This window comes from Lampetra fluviatilis, unplaced genomic scaffold, assembly GCF_964198595.1.
Source record: "Lampetra fluviatilis unplaced genomic scaffold, kcLamFluv1.1 SCAFFOLD_901, whole genome shotgun sequence".
Classification (NCBI taxonomy): Eukaryota; Metazoa; Chordata; class Hyperoartia; order Petromyzontiformes; family Petromyzontidae; genus Lampetra; species Lampetra fluviatilis.
In genome coordinates this window covers 15,001-40,165 of record NW_027620665.1, presented here as the reverse complement: position 1 = coordinate 40,165, position 25,165 = coordinate 15,001, and the positions used below count along the sequence as shown (strand labels likewise).

The following is a 25,165-nucleotide window of genomic DNA, read 5'->3' as shown; positions in this document are numbered from 1 at the left end:
CCTCACCTCCCCCTCACCTCCCCTCACCTCCCCCTCACCTCCCCCCTCACCTCCCCCTCACCTCCCCTCACCCCTCACCTCCCCCCCCCCTCCCTCCCCCTCACCTCACCTCCCCCACTCCCCCTCACCTCCCCCTCACCTCACCCTCACCTCCCACTCACCCTCACCTCCCACTAAACCCTCACCTCACCCTCACCTCACCCTCACCTCCCACTCACCCTCACCTCCCACTCACCCTCACCTCACCCTCACCTCACCCTCACCCACACCTCACCCTCACCTCACCCTCACCCTCACCTCACCTTCACCCTCCCCCTCACCTCCCCTCTCCCTCACCTCCCCCTCACCTCCCCCCCCCTCACCTCCCCCCCCCTCACCTCACCTCCCCCTCACCTCCCCCCCCCTCACCTCCCCCCCCTCACCTCACCTCCCCCTCACCTCTCCCCCCCTCACCTCCCCCCCCCCTCACCTCACCTCCCCCTCACCTCCCCCTCACCTCCACCCCGCCTCACCTCCCCTCCCCCTCACCTCCCCCCCCTCCCTCCCCCTCACCTCCCCCCCCCTCCCCCTCACCTCCCCCCCCCTCACCTCCCCCTCACCTCCCCCTCACCTCCCCCTCACCTCCCCTCCCCCTCACCTCCCCCTCACCTCCCCCTCACCTCCCCTCCCCCTCACCTCCCCCTCACCTCCCCCTCACCTCCCCTCCCCCTCACCTCCCCCTCACCTCCCCCTCACCTCCCCTCCCCCCTCACCTCCCCCTCCCCCCCTCACCTCCCCCTCCCCCCCACTCCCCCTCACCTCCCCCTCCCCCTCACCTCCCCCTCACCTCCCCTCCCCCTCACCTCCCCCCTCACCTCCCCCCTCACCTCCCCCTCACCTCCCCCCCCCTCACCTCCCCCCCCCTCACCTCCCCCCCCCTCACCTCACCTCCCCCTCACCTCCCCCCCCCCTCACCTCCCCCCCTCACCTCCCCCCCCCCTCACCTCACCTCCCCCTCACCTCCCCCCCCCTCACCTCACCTCCCCCTCACCTCCCCCTCACCTCCACCCCGCCTCACCTCCCCTCCCCCTCACCTCCCCCCCCTCCCTCCCCCTCACCTCCCCCCCCTCCCCCTCACCTCCCCCCCCCCTCACCTCCCCCCTCACCTCCCCCTCACCTCCCCCTCACCTCCCCTCCCCCTCACCTCCCCCTCACCTCCCCCTCACCTCCCCCTCACCTCCCCTCCCCCTCACCTCCCCCTCACCTCCCCCTCACCTCCCCTCCCCCTCACCTCCCCTCCCCCTCACCTCCCCCTCACCTCCCCCTCACCTCTCCTCCCCCTCACCTCCCCTCCCCCCTCACCTCCCCCTCACCTCCCCCTCACCTCCCCTCCCCCTCACCTCCCCTCCCCCTCACCTCCCCCCCCCTCCCTCCCCCTCACCTCACCACCCCTCACCTCACCTCCCCCTCACCTCCCCCTCACCTCCCCCTCCCCCCCACTCCCCCTCACCTCCACCTCCCCCTCACCTCCCCCTCACCTCCCCTCCCCCTCACCTCCCCCTCACCTCCCCCTCACCTCCCCCTCACCTCCCCTCACCTCCCCCTCACCTCCCCTCCCCCTCACCACCCCCTCCCCCCCCTCACCTCCCCCCCCCTCACCTCACCTCCCCCTCACCTCCCCCTCACCTCACCTCCCCCCCCCCTCACCTCCCCCCCCCTCACCTCACCTCCCCCTCACCTCCCCCTCACCTCCACCCCCCCTCACCTCACCTCCCCCTCACCTCCCCCCCCCCTCACCTCCCACCCCCCTCACCTCCCCCTCACCTCCCCCCCCCCTCCCCCTCACCTCCCCCCCCCTCACCTCCCCCCCCCCTCACCTCACCTCCCCCTCACCTCCCCCTCACCTCCACCCCCCCTCACCTCACCTCCCCCTCACCTCCCCCTCACCTCCCCCTCACCTCCCCCTCACCTCCCCCTCCCCCCACTCCCCCTCACCTCCCCCCCCCCCTCCCCCTCACCTCCCCCCCCTCACCTCCCCCCCCCTCACCTCACCTCCCCCTCACCTCCCCCTCACCTCCCCCTCACCTCCCCTCCCCCTCACCTCCCCCTCACCTCCCCTCCCCCTCACCTCCCCCTCACCTCCCCTCCCCCTCCCCCCCCTCACCTCCCTCCCCCTCACCTCACCTCCCCCTCCCCCCCCTCACCTCCCCTCCCCCTCACCTCCCCCTCACCTCCCCCTCCCCCCCACTCCCCCTCACCTCCCTCCCCCTCACCTCCCCCCCCCTCCCTCCCCCTCACCTCACCTCCCTCTCCCCCCCCTCACCTCCCCTCCCCCTCACCTCCCCCTCACCTCCCCTCCCCCTCACCTCCCCCCCCCTCCCCCCCCTCACCACCTCCCCTCCCCCCACTCCCCCTCACCTCCCCCTCACCTCCCCCTCACCTCACCTCCCCCTCACCTCCCCTCCCCCTCACCTCCCCCCCCCTCCCTCTCCCTCACCTCACCTCCCCCTCACCTCCCCTCCCCCTCACCTCCCCCTCACCTCCCCCTCACCTCCCCTCCCCCTCACCTCCCCCCCCCTCCCCCCCCCTCACCTCCCCTCCCCCCCACTCCCCCTCACCTCCCCCTCACCTCCCCTCCCCCTCACCTCCCCTCCCCCTCACCTCCCCCCCCCTCCCTCCCCCTCACCTCACCTCCCCCTCACCTCCCCCCCCCTCCTCCCCCTCACCTCCCCTCCCCCTCACCTCCCCCTCACCTCCCCTCCCCCTCACCTCCCCTCCCCCTCACCTCCCCCCCCTCCCTCCCCCTCACCTCCCCCTCACCTCCCCTCCCCCTCACCTCCCCTCCCCCTCACCTCCCCCCCCCCTCCCTCCCCCTCACCTCACCACCCCTCACCTCACCTCCCCCTCACCTCCCCCTCACCTCCCCCTCCCCCCCACTCCCCCTCACCTCCACCTCCCCCTCACCTCCCCCTCACCTCCCCTCCCCCTCACCTCCCCCTCACCTCCCCCTCACCTCCCCCTCACCTCCCCCTCACCTCCCCCTCACCTCCCCTCCCCCTCACCACCCCCTCCCCCCCCTCACCTCCCCCCCCCTCACCTCACCTCCCCCTCACCTCCCCCTCACCTCCCCCTCCCCCCCACTCCCCCCCCCCTCACCTCCCCCTCACCTCCCCTCCCCCCCACTCCCCCCCCCTCACCTCCCCCTCACCTCCCCCTCCCCCCCACTCCCCCCCACTCCCCCCCCCTCACCTCCCCCTCACCTCCCCCTCACCTCCCCTCCCCCTCACCTCCCCCCCCCCTCCCCCCCCCTCACCTCACCTCCCCCTCCCCCCCCTCACCTCCCCCTCACCTCCCCCTCCCCCCCACTCCCCCTCACCCTCACCTCCCCCTCACCTCCCCTCCCCCCTTCCCTCCCCCTCACCTCCCCCTCACCTCCACCTCACCTCCCCCTCACCTCCCCTCCCCCTCACCTCCCCTCCCCCTCACCTCCCCCCCCCCTCCCTCCCCCCTCACCTCACCTCCCCCTCCCCCCCCCCTCACCTCCCCCCCCCCTCACCTCACCTCCCCCTCACCTCCCCCTCACCTCCCCCTCCCCCCCCACTCCCCCTCACCTCCACCTCCCCCTCACCTCCCCCCCCCCTCCCCCTCACCTCCCCCTCACCTCCCCCTCCCCCCCCACTCCCCCTCACCTCCCCCTCACCTCCCCCTCACCTCCCCCTCCCCCCCACTCACCCTCACCTCCCCCTCACCTCCCCTCCCCCTCACCTCCCCTCCCCCTCACCTCCCCCTCACCTCCCCCTCACCTCCCCCTCCCCCCCACTCCCCCTCACCCTCACCTCCCCCTCACCTCCCCTCCCCCTCACCTCCCCTCCCCCCTCACCTCCCCCTCACCTCCCCTCCCCCTCACCTCCCCCTCACCTCCCCCTCACCTCCCCTCCCCCTCACCTCCCCCTCACCTCCCCTCCCCCTCACCTCCCCCTCACCTCCCCCTCACCTCCCCTCCCCCTCCCCCCCCTCACCTCCCCCTCACCTCCCCTCCCCCTCCCCCCCCTCACCTCCCCCCCCCTCACCTCCCCCCCCCCTCACCTCACCTCCCCCTCACCTCCCCCTCACCTCCCCTCCCCCTCACCTCCCCCTCACCTCCCCCTCACCTCCCCTCCCCCTCCCCCCCCTCACCTCCCCCCCCCTCACCTCACCTCCCCCTCACCGCCCCCCCCCCCTCCCCCTCACCTCCCCCTCACCTCCCCCTCACCTCCCCTCCCCCTCCCCCCCCCTCACCTCCCCCCCCCTCACCTCACCTCCCCCCCCCTCACCTCACCTCCCCCTCACCTCCCCCTCACCTCCCCCTCACCTCCACCCCCCCTCACCTCACCTCCCCCTCACCTCCACCCCCCCCCTCACCTCACCTCCCCCTCACCTCCCCCCCCCTCACCTCCCACCCCCCTCACCTCCCCCTCACCTCCACCCCCCCTCACCTCACCTCCCCCCCCCTCACCTCCCCCCCCCTCACCTCACCTCCCCCTCACCTCCCCCTCACCTCCACCCCCCCCTCACCTCACCTCCCCCTCACCTCCCCCCCCCTCACCTCCCACCCCCCTCACCTCCCCCTCACCTCCCCCCCCCCTCCCCCTCACCTCCCCCCCCCTCACCTCCCCCCCCCTCACCTCACCTCCCCCTCACCTCCCCCTCACCTCCACCCCCCCTCACCTCACCTCCCCCTCACCTCCCCCTCACCTCCCCCTCACCTCCCCCTCACCTCCCCCTCCCCCCACTCCCCCTCACCTCCCCCCCCCCCTCCCCCTCACCTCCCCCCCCTCACCTCCCCCCCCCTCACCTCACCTCCCCCTCACCTCCCCCTCACCTCCCCCTCACCTCCCCTCCCCCTCACCTCCCCCTCACCTCCCCTCCCCCTCACCTCCCCCTCACCTCCCCTCCCCCTCCCCCCCCCTCACCTCCCTCCCCCTCACCTCACCTCCCCCTCCCCCCCCTCACCTCCCCTCCCCCTCACCTCCCCCTCACCTCCCCCTCCCCCCCACTCCCCCTCACCTCCCCTCCCCCTCACCTCCCCCCCCCTCCCTCCCCCTCACCTCACCTCCCTCTCCCCCCCCTCACCTCCCCTCCCCCTCACCTCCCCCTCACCTCCCCTCCCCCTCACCTCCCCCCCCCTCCCCCCCCTCACCTCCCCTCCCCCCCACTCCCCCTCACCTCCCCCTCACCTCCCCCTCACCTCACCTCCCCCTCACCTCCCCTCCCCCTCACCTCCCCCCCCCTCCCTCTCCCTCACCTCACCTCCCCCTCACCTCCCCTCCCCCTCACCTCCCCCTCACCTCCCCCTCACCTCCCCTCCCCCTCACCTCCCCCCCCCTCCCCCCCCTCACCTCCCCTCCCCCCCACTCCCCCTCACCTCCCCCTCACCTCCCCTCCCCCTCACCTCCCCTCCCCCTCACCTCCCCCCCCCCCTCCCCTCCCCCTCACCTCACCTCCCCCTCACCTCCCCCCCCCCTCCCTCCCCCTCACCTCCCCTCCCCCTCACCTCCCCCTCACCTCCCCTCCCCCTCACCTCCCCTCCCCCTCACCTCCCCCCCCTCCCTCCCCCTCACCTCCCCCTCACCTCCCCTCCCCCTCACCTCCCCTCCCCCTCACCTCCCCCCCCCTCCCTCCCCCTCACCTCCCCCTCCCCCCCACTCCCCCTCACCTCCACCTCCCCCTCACCTCCCCCTCACCTCCCCCTCCCCCTCCCCTTCCCCTCACCTCCCCCTCCCCCTCCCCTCCCCCTCACCTCCACCTCCCCTCCCCTCCCCCCCCCTCACCTCCCCCTCCGCTCCCCCTCAACCCCACCCCTCACCCCCCCTCACCCCCCTCCCCCCCACTCCCCCTCACCTCCCCCTCACCTCCCCCCCCCTCCCTCCCCCTCACCTCACCTCACTTCCCCCTCCCCCCCACTCCCCCTCACCTCCCCCTCACCTCCCCCCCCCCTCACCTCCCCCTCACCTCACCTCCCCCCCACTCCCCCTCACCTCCCCCCCCCCCTCACCTCACCTCCCCCTCACCTCCCCCTCCCCCTCACCCCCCCTCAACCCCACCCCTCACCCCCCCTCACCCCCCCTCCCCCTAACCTCCCCCCCCCCCCCTAACCTCCCCCCCCCTCACCCCCCCCCCCGTGCCCCCCCCTCCCCCCGCTGCGTTGTGCTACCTGGGATGTGTGCGACAGGTCGATGTCACACCAGTTTGGTTCATCAGCCAATCAGCAGACAGCCCTGCACACGTTCAGACACGTGACAGCCATGCAGAGGACACAGCGTGTCGGTGTGTGTCTACACGTGTGTGTCTGTCTGTGTGTGTGTGTGCGTGTGTGTGTGTGTGTACGTGTGTGTGTGTGTGTACGTGTGTGTGTGTGTACGCGTGTTACGTGCGTGTGTGTACATGTGTGTGTGTACGCGTGTGTGTGTGTGCGTGTGTGTGTACGTGTGTGTGTGTTACACGTGTCTGTGTGTGTGTACGTGTGTGTGTCTGTGTGTGTGTGTGTGTGTGTACGCGTGTACGTGCGTGTGTGTACATGTGTGCGTGTGTGTGTACGCGTGTGTGTGTGTACGCGTGTGTCTACACGTGTGTGTGTACACGTGTGTCTGTGTGTGTGCGTGTACGTGTGTGTGTGTACGCGTGTGTCTACACGTGTGTGTGTACACGTGTGTCTGTGTGTGTGCGTGTACGTGTGTGTGTGTACGCGTGTACGTGTGTGTACGCGTGTGTCTACACGTGTGTGTGTACACGTGTGTCTGTGTGTGTGTGTGTACGTGTGTGTGTACGTGTGTGTGTGTGTGTGTACGCGTGTACGTGCGTGTGTGTACATGTGTGTGTGTACGTGTGTGTGTGTGTGTCTGTGTGTGTGTGTGTGTACGCGTGTACGTGCGTGTGTGTACATGTGTGCGTGTGTGTGTACGCGTGTGTGTACGCGTGTGTCTACACGTGTGTGTGTGTGTACACGTGTGTCTGTGTGTGTGTGTGTACGTGTGTGTGTACGTGTGTGTGTGTGTACGCGTGTATGTGTGTACGTGTGTGTGTACGCGTGTGTACGTGTGTGTATGTGTGTGAACGCGTGTGTGTGTGTGTGAACGCGTGTGTGTGTGTGTACGTGTGTGTGTGTGTGTGTACACGTGTCTGTGTGTGTGTGTACATGTCTGTGTGTGTGTGTACGCGTGTGTGTGTGTGTGTACACGTGTGTGTGTGTGTGTACACGTGTGTGTGTGTGTACATGTGTGTGTGTGTGTGTGTACATGTGTGTGTGTGTACACGTGTGTGTGTATCAGTGTGTGTGTGCACGCGTGGACGTGTGTGTGTACATGTGTGTGTGTGTACATGTGTGTGTGTGTATCAGTGTGTGTGTGTACGTGTGTGTATCGGTGTGTGTGTGTGCACGCGTGGACGTGTGTGTACGTGTGTGTGCGTGTGCGTATCAGTGTGTGTGTGTGTGTGTGTGTACGTGTGTGTGTGTACGTGTGTACGTGTGTGTATCGGTGTGTGTGTGTGCACGCGTGTACGTGTGTGTGTACATGTGTGTGTGTGTGTACATGTGTGTGTGTGCGTATCAGTGTGGGTGTGTACGTGTGTGTGTGTGTGTACGTGTGTGTACGTGTGTGCACGCGTGTACGTGTGTGCACGCGTGTACGTGTGTGCACGCGTGTACGTGTGTGTGTGTACGTGTGTGTGTGTACGTGTGTGTACGTGTGTGTGTGTACGTGTGTGTGCACGCGTGTACGTGTGTGTGTGTACGTGTGTGTGTGTACGTGTGTGTACGTGCGTGTGTGTACATGTGTGTGCACGCGTGTACGTGTGTGCGTACGCGCGTGCGACTGTGAATGGTGTGACGACGTTGTACTGCACTGCGTGTGTGTCACCTGTGCTGTCGTGTGATTGGCTCGCCTTGCCGGCAGTCAGGCTCCAGCCCTCTGGGCAAGGCCAAGACCCGAGGCAGTCGAAGGAAAGTCCTGGGGAGTCTGGGGCGGTGGCAGAGACACAGAGACACTCAGTGGCAGAGACACACAGACACACAGAGACACAGAGACACACAGAGAGACGTGGAGACACAGAGAGACACAGAGACACTCAGTGGCAGAGACACAGAGACACACAGAGACACAGAGAGACACAGAGAGACGTGGAGACACAGAGAGACACAGAGACACACAGAGACACAGAGACACACAGAGAGACGTGGAGACACAGAGAGACACAGAGACACTCAGTGGCAGAGACACAGAGACACACAGAGACACACAGAGAGACGTGGAGACACAGAGAGACACAGAGACACTCAGTGGCAGAGACACAGAGACACTCAGAGACACAGAGAGACACAGTGGTAGAGACACAGAGACACTCAGTGGCAGAGACACAGAGACACACCGAGACACAGAGACACACAGAGAGACGTGGAGACACAGAGAGACACAGAGACACTCAGTGGCAGAGACACAGAGACACTCAGAGACACAGAGAGACACAGTGGTAGAGACACAGAGACACTCAGTGGCAGGAGACACAGAGACACAGAGACACAGAGACACACAGAGAGACGTGGAGACACAGAGAGACACAGAGACACTCAGTGGCAGAGACACAGAGACACTCAGAGACACAGAGAGACACAGTGGTAGAGACACAGAGACACTCAGTGGCAGAGACACAGAGACACACAGAGACACAGAGACACACAGAGAGACGTGGAGACACAGAGAGACACAGAGACACTCAGTGGCAGAGACACAGAGACACTCAGAGACACAGAGAGACACAGTGGTAGAGACACAGAGACACTCAGTGGCAGAGACACAGAGACACACAGAGACACAGAGACACACAGAGAGACGTGGAGACACAGAGAGACACAGAGACACTCAGTGGTAGAGACACAGAGACACACAGAGACACGTGGAGACACAGAGACACTCAGTGGCAGAGACACAGAGACACACAGAGACACTCAGTGGTAGAGACACAGAGACACTCAGTGGCAGAGACACAGAGACACGTGGAGACACAGAGACACACAGAGACACACAGACACACAGAGAGACACAGAGACACACAGAGACACGTGGAGACACAGAGAGACGTGGAGACACAGAGAGACACAGAGACACAGAGACACGTGGAGACACAGAGACACTCAGTGGCAGAGACACAGAGACACACAGAGACACTCAGTGGTAGAGACACAGAGACACTCAGTGGCAGAGACACAGAGACACGTGGAGACACAGAGACACACAGAGACACACAGACACACAGAGAGACACAGAGACACACAGAGACACGTGGAGACACAGAGAGACGTGGAGACACAGAGAGACACAGAGACACAGAGACACACAGAGACACACAGAGACACTCAGTGGTAGAGACACAGAGACACACAGTGGCAGAGGCACAGAGACACACAGAGACACAGAGACACACAGAGACACAGAGACACACAGTGGTAGAGACACAGAGACACACAGAGACACACAGAGACACACAGAGACACTCAGTGGTAGAGACACAGAGACACACAGATACACAGAGACACACAGAGACACAGAGACACACAGTGGTAGAGACACAGAGACACACAGTGGTAGAGACACAGAGACACTCAGTGGCAGAGGCACAGAGACACACAGATACACAGAGACACACAGAGACACAGAGACACACAGTGGTAGAGACACAGAGACACACAGTGGTAGAGACACAGAGACACTCAGTGGCAGAGGCACAGAGACACACAGATACACAGAGACACACAGAGACACAGAGACACACAGTGGTAGAGACACAGAGACACACAGTGGTAGAGACACAGAGACACTCAGTGGCAGAGGCACAGAGACACACAGATACACAGAGACACACAGTGGTAGAGACACGTGGAGACACACAGAGACACAGAGAGACGTGGAGACACACAGAGACACAGAGAGACGTGGAGACACACAGAGACACAGAGAGACGTGGAGACACAGAGAGACACAGAGACACTCAGTGGCAGAGACACAGAGACACTCAGTGGTAGAGACACAGAGACACACAGAGACACACAGAGACACACAGAGACACTCAGTGGTAGAGACACAGAGACACACAGAGACACACAGAGACACACAGAGAGACACAGAGAGACACAGAGACACAGAGACACGTGGAGACACAGAGACACTCAGTGGTAGAGAGACAGAGACACAGACACAGTGCTAGAGACACTCAGTAGTAGAGACATACAGAGACACAGACACACAGAGACACGTGGAGACACGTGGAGACACAGAGACACAGTGGTAGAGACAGACAGAGACAAAGAGAGACACAGAGGCACAGAGACACGTGGAGACACACAGAGACACAGAGTCACTGAGACAGAGACACAGACACACAGAGACACAGTGGTAGAGACACAGAGCCAGAGACACCGTGAGACAGAGACACTCAGTGGTAGAGACACAGAGACACACAGAGACACGTGGAGACACAGAGACACACAGAGACACTCAGTGGTAGAGACACCGAGACACAGTGCTAGAGACACAGACACAGTGGTAGAGACAGGCAGAGACACAGACACACAGAGACACAGAGACACGTGGAGACACAGAGACACAGAGACACTGAGACAGAGACACAGACACACAGAGACACAGTGGTAGAGACACAGACACAGTGGTAGAGACAGACAGAGACACAGACACACAGAGACACAGAGACACGTGGAGACACAGAGACACAGAGACACTGAGACAGAGACACAGACACACAGAGACACAGTGGTAGAGACACAGACACAGTGGTAGAGACAGACAGAGACACAGACACACAGAGACACAGAGACACAGAGACACTGAGACAGAGACACAGACACACAGAGACACAGTGGTAGAGACACAGACACAGTGGTAGAGACAGACAGAGACACAGACACACAGAGACACAGAGACACTGAGACAGAGACACAGACACACAGAGACACAGTGGTAAAGACACAGACACAGTGGTAGAGACAGACAGAGACACAGACACACAGAGACACAGAGACACGTGGAGACACAGAGACACAGAGACACTGAGACAGAGACACAGACACACAGAGACACAGTGGTAGAGACACAGAGACAGAGACACCGTGAGACAGAGACACTCAGTGGTAGAGACACAGAGACACACAGAGACACGTGGAGACACAGAGACACACAGAGACACTCAGTGGTAGAGACACCGAGACACAGTGCTAGAGACACAGACACAGTGGTAGAGACAGGCAGAGACACAGACACACAGAGACACAGAGACACAGAGACACTGAGACAGAGACACAGACACACAGAGACACAGTGGTAGAGACACAGACACAGTGGTAGAGACAGACAGAGACACAGACACACAGAGACACAGAGACACGTGGAGACACAGAGACACAGAGACACTGAGACAGAGACACAGACACACAGAGACACAGTGGTAGAGACACAGACACAGTGGTAGAGACAGACAGAGACACAGACACACAGAGACACAGAGACACAGAGACACAGAGACACTGAGACAGAGACACAGACACACAGAGACACAGTGGTAGAGACACAGACACAGTGGTAGAGACAGACAGAGACACAGACACACAGAGACACAGAGACACTGAGACAGAGACACAGACACACAGAGACACAGTGGTAAAGACACAGACACAGTGGTAGAGACAGACAGAGACACAGACACACAGAGACACAGAGACACGTGGAGACACAGAGACACAGAGACACTGAGACAGAGACACAGACACACAGAGACACAGTGGTAGAGACACAGAGACAGAGACACCGTGAGACAGAGACACTCAGTGGTAGAGACACAGAGACACACAGAGACACGTGGAGACACAGAGACACACAGAGACACTCAGTGGTAGAGACACCGAGACACAGTGCTAGAGACACAGACACAGTGGTAGAGACAGGCAGAGACACAGACACACAGAGACACAGAGACACGTGGAGACACAGAGACACAGTGGTAGAGACACAGAGACAGAGACACCGTGAGACAGAGACACTCAGTGGTAGAGACACAGAGACACACAGAGACACGTGGAGACACACAGAGACACACAGAGACACAGAGACACAGAGACACAGACACACAGAGACAGAGACTCCGTGAGACAGAGACACTCAGTGGTAGAGACACAGAGACACACAGAGACACGTGGAGACACACAGAGACACACAGAGACACAGAGACACAGAGACACAGACACACAGAGACAGAGACTCCGTGAGACAGAGACACTCAGTGGTAGAGACACAGAGACACACAGAGACACGTGGAGACACACAGAGACACACAGAGACACAGAGACACAGAGACACAGACACACAGAGACAGAGACTCCGTGAGACAGAGACACTCAGTGGTAGAGACACAGAGACACACAGAGACACGTGGAGACACACAGAGACACAGAGACACAGAGACACAGACACACAGAGACAGAGACTCCGTGAGACAGAGACACTCAGTGGTAGAGACACAGAGACACACAGAGACACGTGGAGACACACAGAGACACAGAGACACACAGAGACACGTGGAGACACACAGAGTCACTGAGACAGAGACACAGACACACAGTGGTAGAGACACAGAGACAGAGACACCGTGAGACAGAGACACTCAGTGGTAGAGACACAGAGACACACAGAGACACGTGGAGACACACAGAGACACAGAGACACAGAGAAACAGACACACAGAGACACAGTGGTAGAGACACAGAGACAGAGACACCGTGAGACAGAGACACTCAGTCGTAAAGAGACACAGAGACACACAGAGACACGTGGAGACACACAGAGACACAGAGACACAGAGACACAGACACACAGAGACAGAGACACCGTGAGACAGAGACACTCAGTGGTAGAGACACAGAGACACACAGAGACACGTGGAGACACACAGAGACACAGAGAGACACAGAGACACAGAGACACAGACACACAGAGACAGAGACTCCGTGAGACAGAGACACTCAGTGGTAGAGACACAGAGACACACAGAGACACGTGGAGACACACAGAGACACACAGAGACACAGAGACACAGAGACACAGACACACAGAGACAGAGACTCCGTGAGACAGAGACACTCAGTGGTAGAGACACAGAGACACACAGAGACACGTGGAGACACACAGAGACACACAGAGACACAGAGACACAGAGACACAGACACACAGAGACAGAGACTCCGTGAGACAGAGACACTCAGTGGTAGAGACACAGAGACACACAGAGACACGTGGAGACACACAGAGACACACAGAGACACAGAGACACAGAGACACAGACACACAGAGACAGAGACTCCGTGAGACAGAGACACTCAGTGGTAGAGACACAGAGACACACAGAAACACGTGGAGACACACAGAGACACAGAGACACACAGAGACACGTGGAGACACACAGAGTCACTGAGACAGAGACACAGACACACAGTGGTAGAGACACAGAGACAGAGACACCGTGAGACAGAGACACTCAGTGGTAGAGACACAGAGACACACAGAGACACGTGGAGACACACAGAGACACAGAGACACAGAGAAACAGACACACAGAGACACAGTGGTAGAGACACAGAGACAGAGACACCGTGAGACAGAGACACTCAGTCGTAAAGAGACACAGAGACACACAGAGACACGTGGAGACACACAGAGACACAGAGACACAGAGACACAGACACACAGAGACAGAGACACCGTGAGACAGAGACACTCAGTGGTAGAGACACAGAGACACACAGAGACACGTGGAGACACACAGAGACACACAGAGACACGTGGAGACACACAGAGTCACTGAGACAGAGACACAGACACACAGAGACACAGTGGTAGAGACACAGAGACACAGAGACACACAGAGACACTCAGTGGTAGAGACACCGTGGTAGAGACACAGCGAGTTGCGTGCCACATTCACCTGCTGATGCTGCTGCTGCTGCTGCTGCGTGCGCTGCTGCTGCTGCTGCTGCTATGCTGCTGCTGCTGCTGATGCTGCTGCTGCTGCCTGAGGCCGGTGGCGTTGGCGCCCTCGACACCACCAGCGGCATCGACGGTGCCAGACTCACACAGCGCTGGGAGGGTAACACGGGGGGGGGGAGAGTGTGAGAGAGTGTGGGAGAGTGGGTGAGAGAGTGGGTGGGTGAGTGGGTGAGAGTGTGGGAGAGTGGGTGAGTGGGTGAGTGGGTGAGTGGGTGAGAGTGTGGGAGAGTGAGTGAGTGGGTGAGTGGGTGAGTGGGTGAGTGGGTGAGAGTGTGGGAGAGTGGGTGAGTGGGTGAGTGGGTGAGTGGGTGAGTGGGTGAGAGTGTGGGAGAGTGAGTGAGTGGGTGAGTGGGTGAGAGTGTGGGAGAGTGGGTGAGTGGGTGAGTGGGTGAGAGTGTGGGTGAGTGGGTGAGTGGGTGAGAGAGGGTGGGTGAGTGGGTGAGTGGGTGAGTGGGTGGGAGAGTGGGTGAGAGAGTGGGTGAGAGAGTGGGTGAGTGGGTGAGTGGGTGAGAGAGTGGGTGGGTGAGTGGGTGGGTGAGTGGGTGAGAGTGTGGGAGAGTGGGTGAGTGGGTGAGAGAGTGGGTGGGTGGGTGGGTGAGTGGGTGAGTGGGTGGGTGGGTGGGTGAGTGGGTGAGAGAGTGGGTGGGTGAGTGGGTGGGTGGGTGGGTGGGTGAGTGGGTGAGTGGGTGGGTGAGTGGGTGGGTGGGTGAGTGGGTGAGAGAGTGGGTGGGTGAGTGGGTGAGTGGGTGAGTGGGTGAGTGGGTGAGTGGGTGAGAGTGTGGGAGAGTGGGTGAGTGGGTGAGTGGGTGAGAGTGTGGGAGAGTGGGTGAGTGGGTGAGTGGGTGAGAGTGTGGGGTGAGTGGGTGAGTGGGTGAGAGAGGGTGGGTGAGTGGGTGAGTGGGTGAGTGGGTGGGAGAGTGGGTGAGAGAGTGGGTGAGAGAGTGGGTGAGTGGGTGAGTGGGTGAGAGAGTGGGTGGGTGAGTGGGTGGGTGAGTGGGTGAGAGTGTGGGAGAGTGGGTGAGTGGGTGAGAGAGTGGGTGGGTGGGTGGGTGAGTGGGTGAGTGGGTGGGTGGGTGAGTGGGTGGGTGGGTGAGTGGGTGAGAGAGTGGGTGGGTGAGTGGGTGGGTGGGTGGGTGGGTGGGTGAGTGGGTGAGTGGGTGGGTGAGTGGGTGGGTGGGTGAGTGGGTGAGAGAGTGGGTGGGTGAGTGGTGGGTGGGTGGGTGAGTGGGGTGAGTGGGTGAGTGGGTGAGAGAGTGGGAGAGTGGGTGAGTGGGTGAGAGAGTGGGTGGGTGAGTGGGTGGGTGGGTGAGTGAGTGGGTGAGAGAGTGGGAGAGTGGTGTGAGTGGGTGAGAGAGTGGGTGGGTGAGTGGGTGGGTGGGTGAGTGAGTGGGTGAGTGGGTGAGAGAGTGGGTGAGAGAGTGGGTGAGTGAGTGGGTGAGTGGGTGAGAGAGTGAGTGAGTGGGTGAGTGGGTGGGTGGGTGGGTGAGTGAGTGGATGAGTGGGTGAGTGGGTGAGAGAGTGGGGTGAGAGAGTGAGTGAGTGGGTGAGTGGGTGAGAGAGTGGGTGGGTGAGTGGGTGGGTGGGTGGGTGAGTGGGTGAGTGGGTGAGAGAGTGGGTGAGAGAGTGGGTGAGTGAGTGGGTGAGTGGGTGAGAGAGTGAGTGAGTGGGGTGAGTGGGTGGGTGGGTGAGTGAGTGGGTGAGTGGGTGAGAGAGTGGGTGAGAGAGTGGGTGAGTGAGTGGGTGAGTGGGTGAGAGAGTGGGTGAGTGAGTGGGTGAGTGGGTGAGAGAGTGAGTGAGAGAGTGGGTGAGAGAGTGAGTGGGTGAGTGAGTGGGTGAGAGAATGGGTGAGTGAGTGGGTGAGTGAGTGGGTGAGTGGGTGAGAGAGTGGGTGAGAGAGTGGGTGAGTGAGAGAGTGGGAGAGTGAGTGGGTGAGTGAGTGGGTGAGTGGGTGAGAGAGTGGGTGAGTGAGTGGGTGAGTGGGTGAGAGAGTGAGTGAGAGAGTGGGTGAGAGAGTGAGTGGGTGAGTGAGTGGGTGAGGAGAATGGGTGAGTGAGTGGGTGAGTGAGTGGGTGAGTGGGTGAGAGAGTGGGTGAGTGAGTGGGTGAGTGGGTGAGAGAGTGAGTGAGAGAGTGAGTGGGTGAGAGAGTGGGTGAGAGAGTGGGTGAGTGAGTGGGTGAGTGAGTGGGTGAGTGAGTGGGTGAGTGGGGTGAGTGGGTGAGAGAGTGGGTGAGTGAGAGAGTGGGAGAGTGAGTGTGGGTGAGTGAGTGGGTGAGTGAGTGGGTGAGTGGGTGAGTGAGTGGGTGAGTGAGTGAGAGAGTGGGAGAGTGAGTGGGTGAGTGAGTGGGTGAGTGAGTGGGTGAGTGGGTGAGAGAGTGGGTGAGTGAGAGAGTGGGAGAGTGAGTGGGTGAGTGAGTGGGTGAGTGAGTGGGTGAGTGGGTGAGTGAGTGGGTGAGTGAGTGAGTGAGAGAGTGGGTGAGAGAGTGGGTGAGTGAGTGGGTGGGTGAGTGGGTGAGTGAGTGAGTGGGTGAGTGAGTGAGAGAGTGGGTGAGAGAGTGGGTGAGAGAGTGGGTGAGTGAGAGAGTGGGAGAGTGAGAGAGTGGGAGAGTGAGTGGGTGAGTGAGTGGGTGAGTGAGTGGGTGAGTGAGTGGGTGAGTGAGTGGGTGGGTGAGTGGGTGAGTGAGTGAGTGAGTGAGTGAGTGGGTGAGTGAGTGAGTGAGTGGGTGAGTGAGTGGGTGGGTGAGTGAGTGGGTGAGTGAGTGGGGGAGTGGGTGAGTGGGTGAGAGAGTGTGTGAGTGGGTGAGTGACTGAGTGAGTGAGTGAGTGGGTGAGTAAGTGGGTGAGTGGGTGAGTGAGTGAGTGAGTGAGTGAGTGGGTGAGTAAGTGGGTGAGTGGGTGAGTGAGTGGGTGAGTGAGTGAGTGAGTGGGTGAGTGAGTGGGGTGAGTGACACTCACCACTGAGGCCAAACACCGAGTTGTAGAGGCTCCGGAAGGACGCACTGAGATCATCAAACTCCACCATCTCCTGCCCACGCACACGCTGCACACACACACAGTGACACACACACAGTGACACACACACAGTGACACACACACACAGTGACACACACACACACACAATTACACACACACAGTGACACACACACACAGTGACACACACACAGTGACACACACACACAGTGACCCACACACACAGTGACACACACACACAGTGACACACACACAGTGACACACACACACAGTGACACACACACACAGTGACACACACACACAGTGACACACACACACACAATTACACACACACAGTGACACACACACACAGTGACACACACACAGTGACACACACACACAGTGACACACACACACAGTGACACACACACAATTACACACACACAGTGACACACACACACAGTGACACACACACAGTGACACACACACACAGTGATCCACACACACAGTGACACACACACAGTGACACACACACAGTGACACACACACACAGTGACACACACACACAGTGACACACACACTCACACAATTACACACACACAGTGACACACACACACAGTGACACACACACAGTGACACACACACAGTTACACACACAGTGACACACACACAGTGAACACACACACACACAGTGACACACACAGTGACACACACAGTGACACACACACACACACAGTGACACACACACACAGTGACACACACACACAGTGACACACACACAGTTACACACACAGTGACACACACACAGTGAACACACACACACACAGTGACACACACAGTGACACACACAGTGACACACACACACACACAGTGACACACACACACAGTGACACACACACACACACAATTACATACACACACACAGTGACACACACACAATTACACACACACACACAATTACACACACACACACACACACAATTACACACACACACAATTACACACACACACACAATTACACACACACACAATTACACACACACACAATTACACACACACACAATTACACACACACACACACACAATTACATACACACACACAATTACATACACACACAATTACATACACACACACACAATTACACACACACACACAATTACACACACACACAATTACACACACACACACAATTACACACACACACAATTACACACACACACACACTGCACATACACTACACACAATTACACACACACACACAATTACACACACACACACAATTACACACACACACACAATTACACACACACACAATTACACACACACACACACTGCACATACACTACACACAATTACACACACACACACAATTACACACACACACACAGTTACACACACACACACAATTACACACACACACACAATTACACACACACACAATTACACACACACACACAATTACACACACACACACAATTACACACACACACACAATTACACACACACACAATTACACACACACACACAATTACACACACACACCATTACACACACACACACAAATACACACACACACCATTACACACACAAATACACACACACACAATTACACACACACACACAAATACACACACACACAATTACACACACACACACAATTACACACACACACAATTACACACACACACAATTACACACACACACACAATTACACACACACACAATTACACACACACACACAAATACACACACACACCATTACACACACAAATACACACACACACAATTACACACACACACACAAATACACACACACACAATTACACACACTACACACAATTACACACACACACAATTACACACACACACACACAATTACACACACACACACAATTACACACACACACACAATTACACACACACACACAATTACACACACACACACAATTACACACACACACACAATTACACACACACACAATTACACACACACACAATTACACACACACACACAATTACACACACACACAATTACACACACACACAATTACACACACACACACAATTACACATACACACACAATTACACACACACACACAATTACACACACACACAATTACACACACACACAATTACACACACACACACAATTACACACACACACACAATTACACACACACACAATTACACACACACACACAATTACACACACACACAATTACACACACACACAATTACACACACACACACAATTACACACACACACACAATTACACACACACACAATTACACACACACACACAATTACACACACACACACAATTACACACACACACACAATTACACACACACACAATTACACACACACACACAATTACACACACACACACAATTACACACACACACACAATTACACACACACACACAATTACACACACACACACAATTACACACACAATTACACACACACACACAATTACACACACACACAATTACACACACACACACAATTACACACATACACACAATTACACACACACACACAATTACACACACACAATTACACACACACACAATTACATACATACACACTGCACATACACACACTGCACACACACACACACAATTACACACACACAATTACACACATACACACAATTACACACATACACACTGCACATACACACACTGCACACACACACACACAATTACACACACACACAATTACACACACACACAATTACACACACACAATTACACACACACACAATTACACACACACACACACAATTACACACACACACAATTACATACACACACACAATTACACACACACACACAATTACACACACACACACAATTACACACACACACAATTACACACACACACACAATTACACACACACACACAATTACACACACACACACAATTACACACACACACACACAATTACACACACACACACAATTACATACACACACACAATTACACACACACACACAATTACACACACACACACAATTACACACACACACACAATTACACACACACACACAATTACACACACACACACAATTACACACACACACACAATTACACACACACACACAATTACACACACACACACAATACACACACACAATTACACACACACAATTACACACACACACACAATTACACACATACACACACACACTGCACATACACACACTGCACACACACACACACAATTACACACACACACACACAATTACACACACACACATAATACACACACACACACAATTACACACACACACACAATTACACACACACACACAATTACACACACACACACAATTACACACACACACACAATACACACACACACACATAATACACACACACACACAATACACACACACACACAATTACACACACACACACAATTACACACACACACACAATTACACACACACACACAATTACACACACACACAATACACACACACACAATTACACACACACACACAATTACACACACACACACAATTACACACATACACACAATTACACACACACACACAATTACACACACACACACATTACACACACACACAATTACACACACACACACAATTACACACACACACACAATTACACACACACACAATTACACACACACACACAATTACACACACACACACAATTACACACACACACACAATACACACACACACACAATTACACACACACACACAATTCACACACACACACAATTACACACCACACACAATTACACACACACACAATTACACACACACACAATTACACACACACACAATTACACACACACACACAATTACACACACACACAATTACACACACACACACAATTACACACACACACACAATACACACACACACACACAATTACACACACACAATTACACACACACACAATTACACACACACACACACAATTACACACACACAATTACACACACACACAATTACACACACACACACAATTACACACACACAATTACACACACACAATTACACACACACACACAATTACACACACACACAATTACACACACACACACAATTACACACACACACAATTACACACACACACACAATTACACACACACACACAATTACACACACACACACAATTACACACACACACACAATTACACACACACACACACAATTACACACACACACACACAATTACACACACACACACAATTACACATACACACACAATTACACACACACACAATTACACACACACACAATTACACACACACACACACAATTACACACTACACACACACAATTACACACACACACACAATTACACACACACACACAATTACACACACACAATTACATACACACACACACACAATTACACACACACACACAATTACACACACACACACAATTACACACACACACACAATTACACACACACAATTACACACACACGCAGTGTACACAATTACACACACACACAATTACACACACACACACAATTACACACACACACAATTACACACACACACAATCACACACACGCACAATTACACACACACACAATTACACACACACACAATCACACACACACACAATTACACACACACACAATTACACACACACACAATTACACACACACACAATTACACACACACACACAATTACACACACACACACAATTACACACACACACACAATTACACACACACACACAATTACACACACACACACAATTACACACACACACACACAATTACACACACACACACAATTACACATACACACACAATTACACACACACACAATTACACACACACACAATTACACACACACACACACAATTACACACTACACACACACAATTACACACACACACAATTACACACACACACACAATTACACACACACAATTACATACACACACACACACAATTACACACACACACACAATTACACACACACACACAATTACACACACACACACAATTACACACACACACACACAATTACACACACACAATTACACACACACGCAGTGTACACAATTACACACACACACAATTACACACACACACACAATTACACACACACACAATTACACACACACACAATCACACACACGCACAATCACACACACACACACACAATTACACACACACACAATTACACACACACACACAATTACACACACACACAATTACACACACACACACACAATTACACACACACACACAATTACACACACAATTACACACACACACACAATTACACACACACACAATTACACACACACACACAATTACACACACACAGACACACACCACAATACACACACACACACAATTACACACACACCCACAATTACACACACACACACAATTACACACACACACACATTACACACACACACCAATTACACACACACACACAATTACACACACACACAATTACACACACACACAATTACACACACACACAATTACACACACACACAATTACACACACACAATTACACACACACACAATTACACACACACACACAATTACACACACACACACAATTACACACACACACAATTACACACACACACACAATTACACACACACACACAATTACACACACACACACAATTACACACACACACACAATTACACACACACACACAATTACACACACACACACAATTACACACACACACACAATTACACCACACACACACACACACAATTACACACACACACACAATTACACACACACACACATTACACACACACACAATTACACACACACACAATTACACACACACACACAATTACACACACACACACAATTACACACACACACACAATTACACACACACACAATTACACACACACACACAATTACACACCACACACAATTACACACACACACAATTACACACACACACACTGCACACACACACACACAATTACACACACACACACAATTACACACACACACACAATTACACACACACACACAATTACACACACACACACAATTACACACACACACACAATTACACACACACACACAATTACACACACACACACAATACACACACACACAATTACACACACACACAATTACACACACACACACAATACACACACCACACACAATTACACACACACACACAATTACACACACACACAATTACACACACACACACAATACACACACACACACAATTACACACACACACACAATTACACACACACACACAATTACACACACACACACAATTACACACACACACACAATTACACACACACACAATTACACACACACACACAATTACACACACACACACACAATTACACACACACACAATTACACACACACAATTACACACACACACAATTACACACACACACAATTACACACACACACAATTACACACACACACACAATTACACACACACACACAATTACACACACACACACAATTACACACACACACACAATTACACACACACACAATTACACACACACACACAATTACACACACACACACAATTACACACACACACACAATTACACACACACACAATTACACACACACACACAATTACACACACACACACAATTACACACACACACACAATTACACACACACACAATTACACACACACACACTTCACACACACACACACAATTACACACACACACACAATTACACACACACACACAATTACACACACACACAATTACACACACACACACTACACACACACACACAATTACACACACACACACACAATTACACACACACACAATTACACACACACACAATTACACACACACACAATTACACACACACACACAATTACACACACACACACAATTACACACACACACACAATTACACACACACACAATTACACACACACACACAATTACACACACACACACAATTACACACACACACAATTACACACACACACACAATTACACACACACACAATTACACACACACACACAATTACACACACACACACAATTACACACACACACACAATTACACACACACACACAATTACACACACACACACAATTACACACACACACAATTACACACACACACACAATTACACACACACACACAATTACACACACACACACACAATTACACACACACACACAATTACACACACACACAATTACACACACACACACAATTACACACACACAATTACACACACACACAATTACACACACACACACAATTACACACACACACAATTACACACACACACAATTACACACACACACACAATTACACACACACACAATTACACACACCACACAATTACACACACACACAATTACACACACACACAATTACACACACACACACAATTACACACACACACAATTACACACAACACACACAATTACACACACACACACAATTACACACACACACACAATTACACACACACACACAATTACACACACACACAATTACACACACACACAATTACACACACACACAATTACACACACACACAATTACACACACACACACAATTACACACACACACAATTACACACACCACACAATTACACACACACAATTACACACACACACAATTACACACACACAATTACACACACCACACAATTACACACACACAATTACACACACACACACAATTACACACACACACAATTACACACACACACAATTACACACACACACACACAATTACACACACACAACACACACACAATTACACACACACACAATTACACACACACACACAATTACACACACACACAATTACACACACACAATTACACACACACACACAATTACACACACACACAATTACACACACACACAATTACACACACACACAATTACACACACACACACACAATTACACACACACACAATTACACACACACACACAATTACACACACACACAATTACACACACACACAATTACACACACACACACAATTACACACACACACACAATTACACACACACACAATTACACACACACACACAATACACACACACACAATTACACACACACACAATTACACACACACACACAATTACACACACACACACACAATTACACACCACACACA

General features: G+C 54.8%; 2 long non-coding RNA genes across 2 annotated transcripts in view; both read right to left on the bottom strand.

Moving 5' to 3' along the window:
* Positions 1–6,180: 6,180 nt before the first annotated feature.
* On the bottom strand, positions 6,181–14,022 carry LOC144954219 (uncharacterized). The gene is made up of 3 exons (XR_013641098.1): positions 13,999–14,022; positions 7,875–7,973; positions 6,181–6,236 (listed from the first exon to the last, which is right to left on the bottom strand). It is a non-coding gene; the product is annotated as an uncharacterized LOC144954219 (long non-coding RNA).
* A 36-nt stretch (positions 14,023–14,058) lies between these two features.
* Positions 14,059–25,165, bottom strand: part of LOC144954218 (uncharacterized) — a 26,031-nt gene continuing 14,924 nt past the window's right edge. The window contains exons 3-4 of the long non-coding RNA XR_013641097.1: positions 17,013–17,097; positions 14,059–14,152 (exon numbers count right to left, since the gene is read on the bottom strand). This is a non-coding gene — a long non-coding RNA (uncharacterized LOC144954218). The remainder of the gene's footprint in view (positions 14,153–17,012; positions 17,098–25,165) is intronic.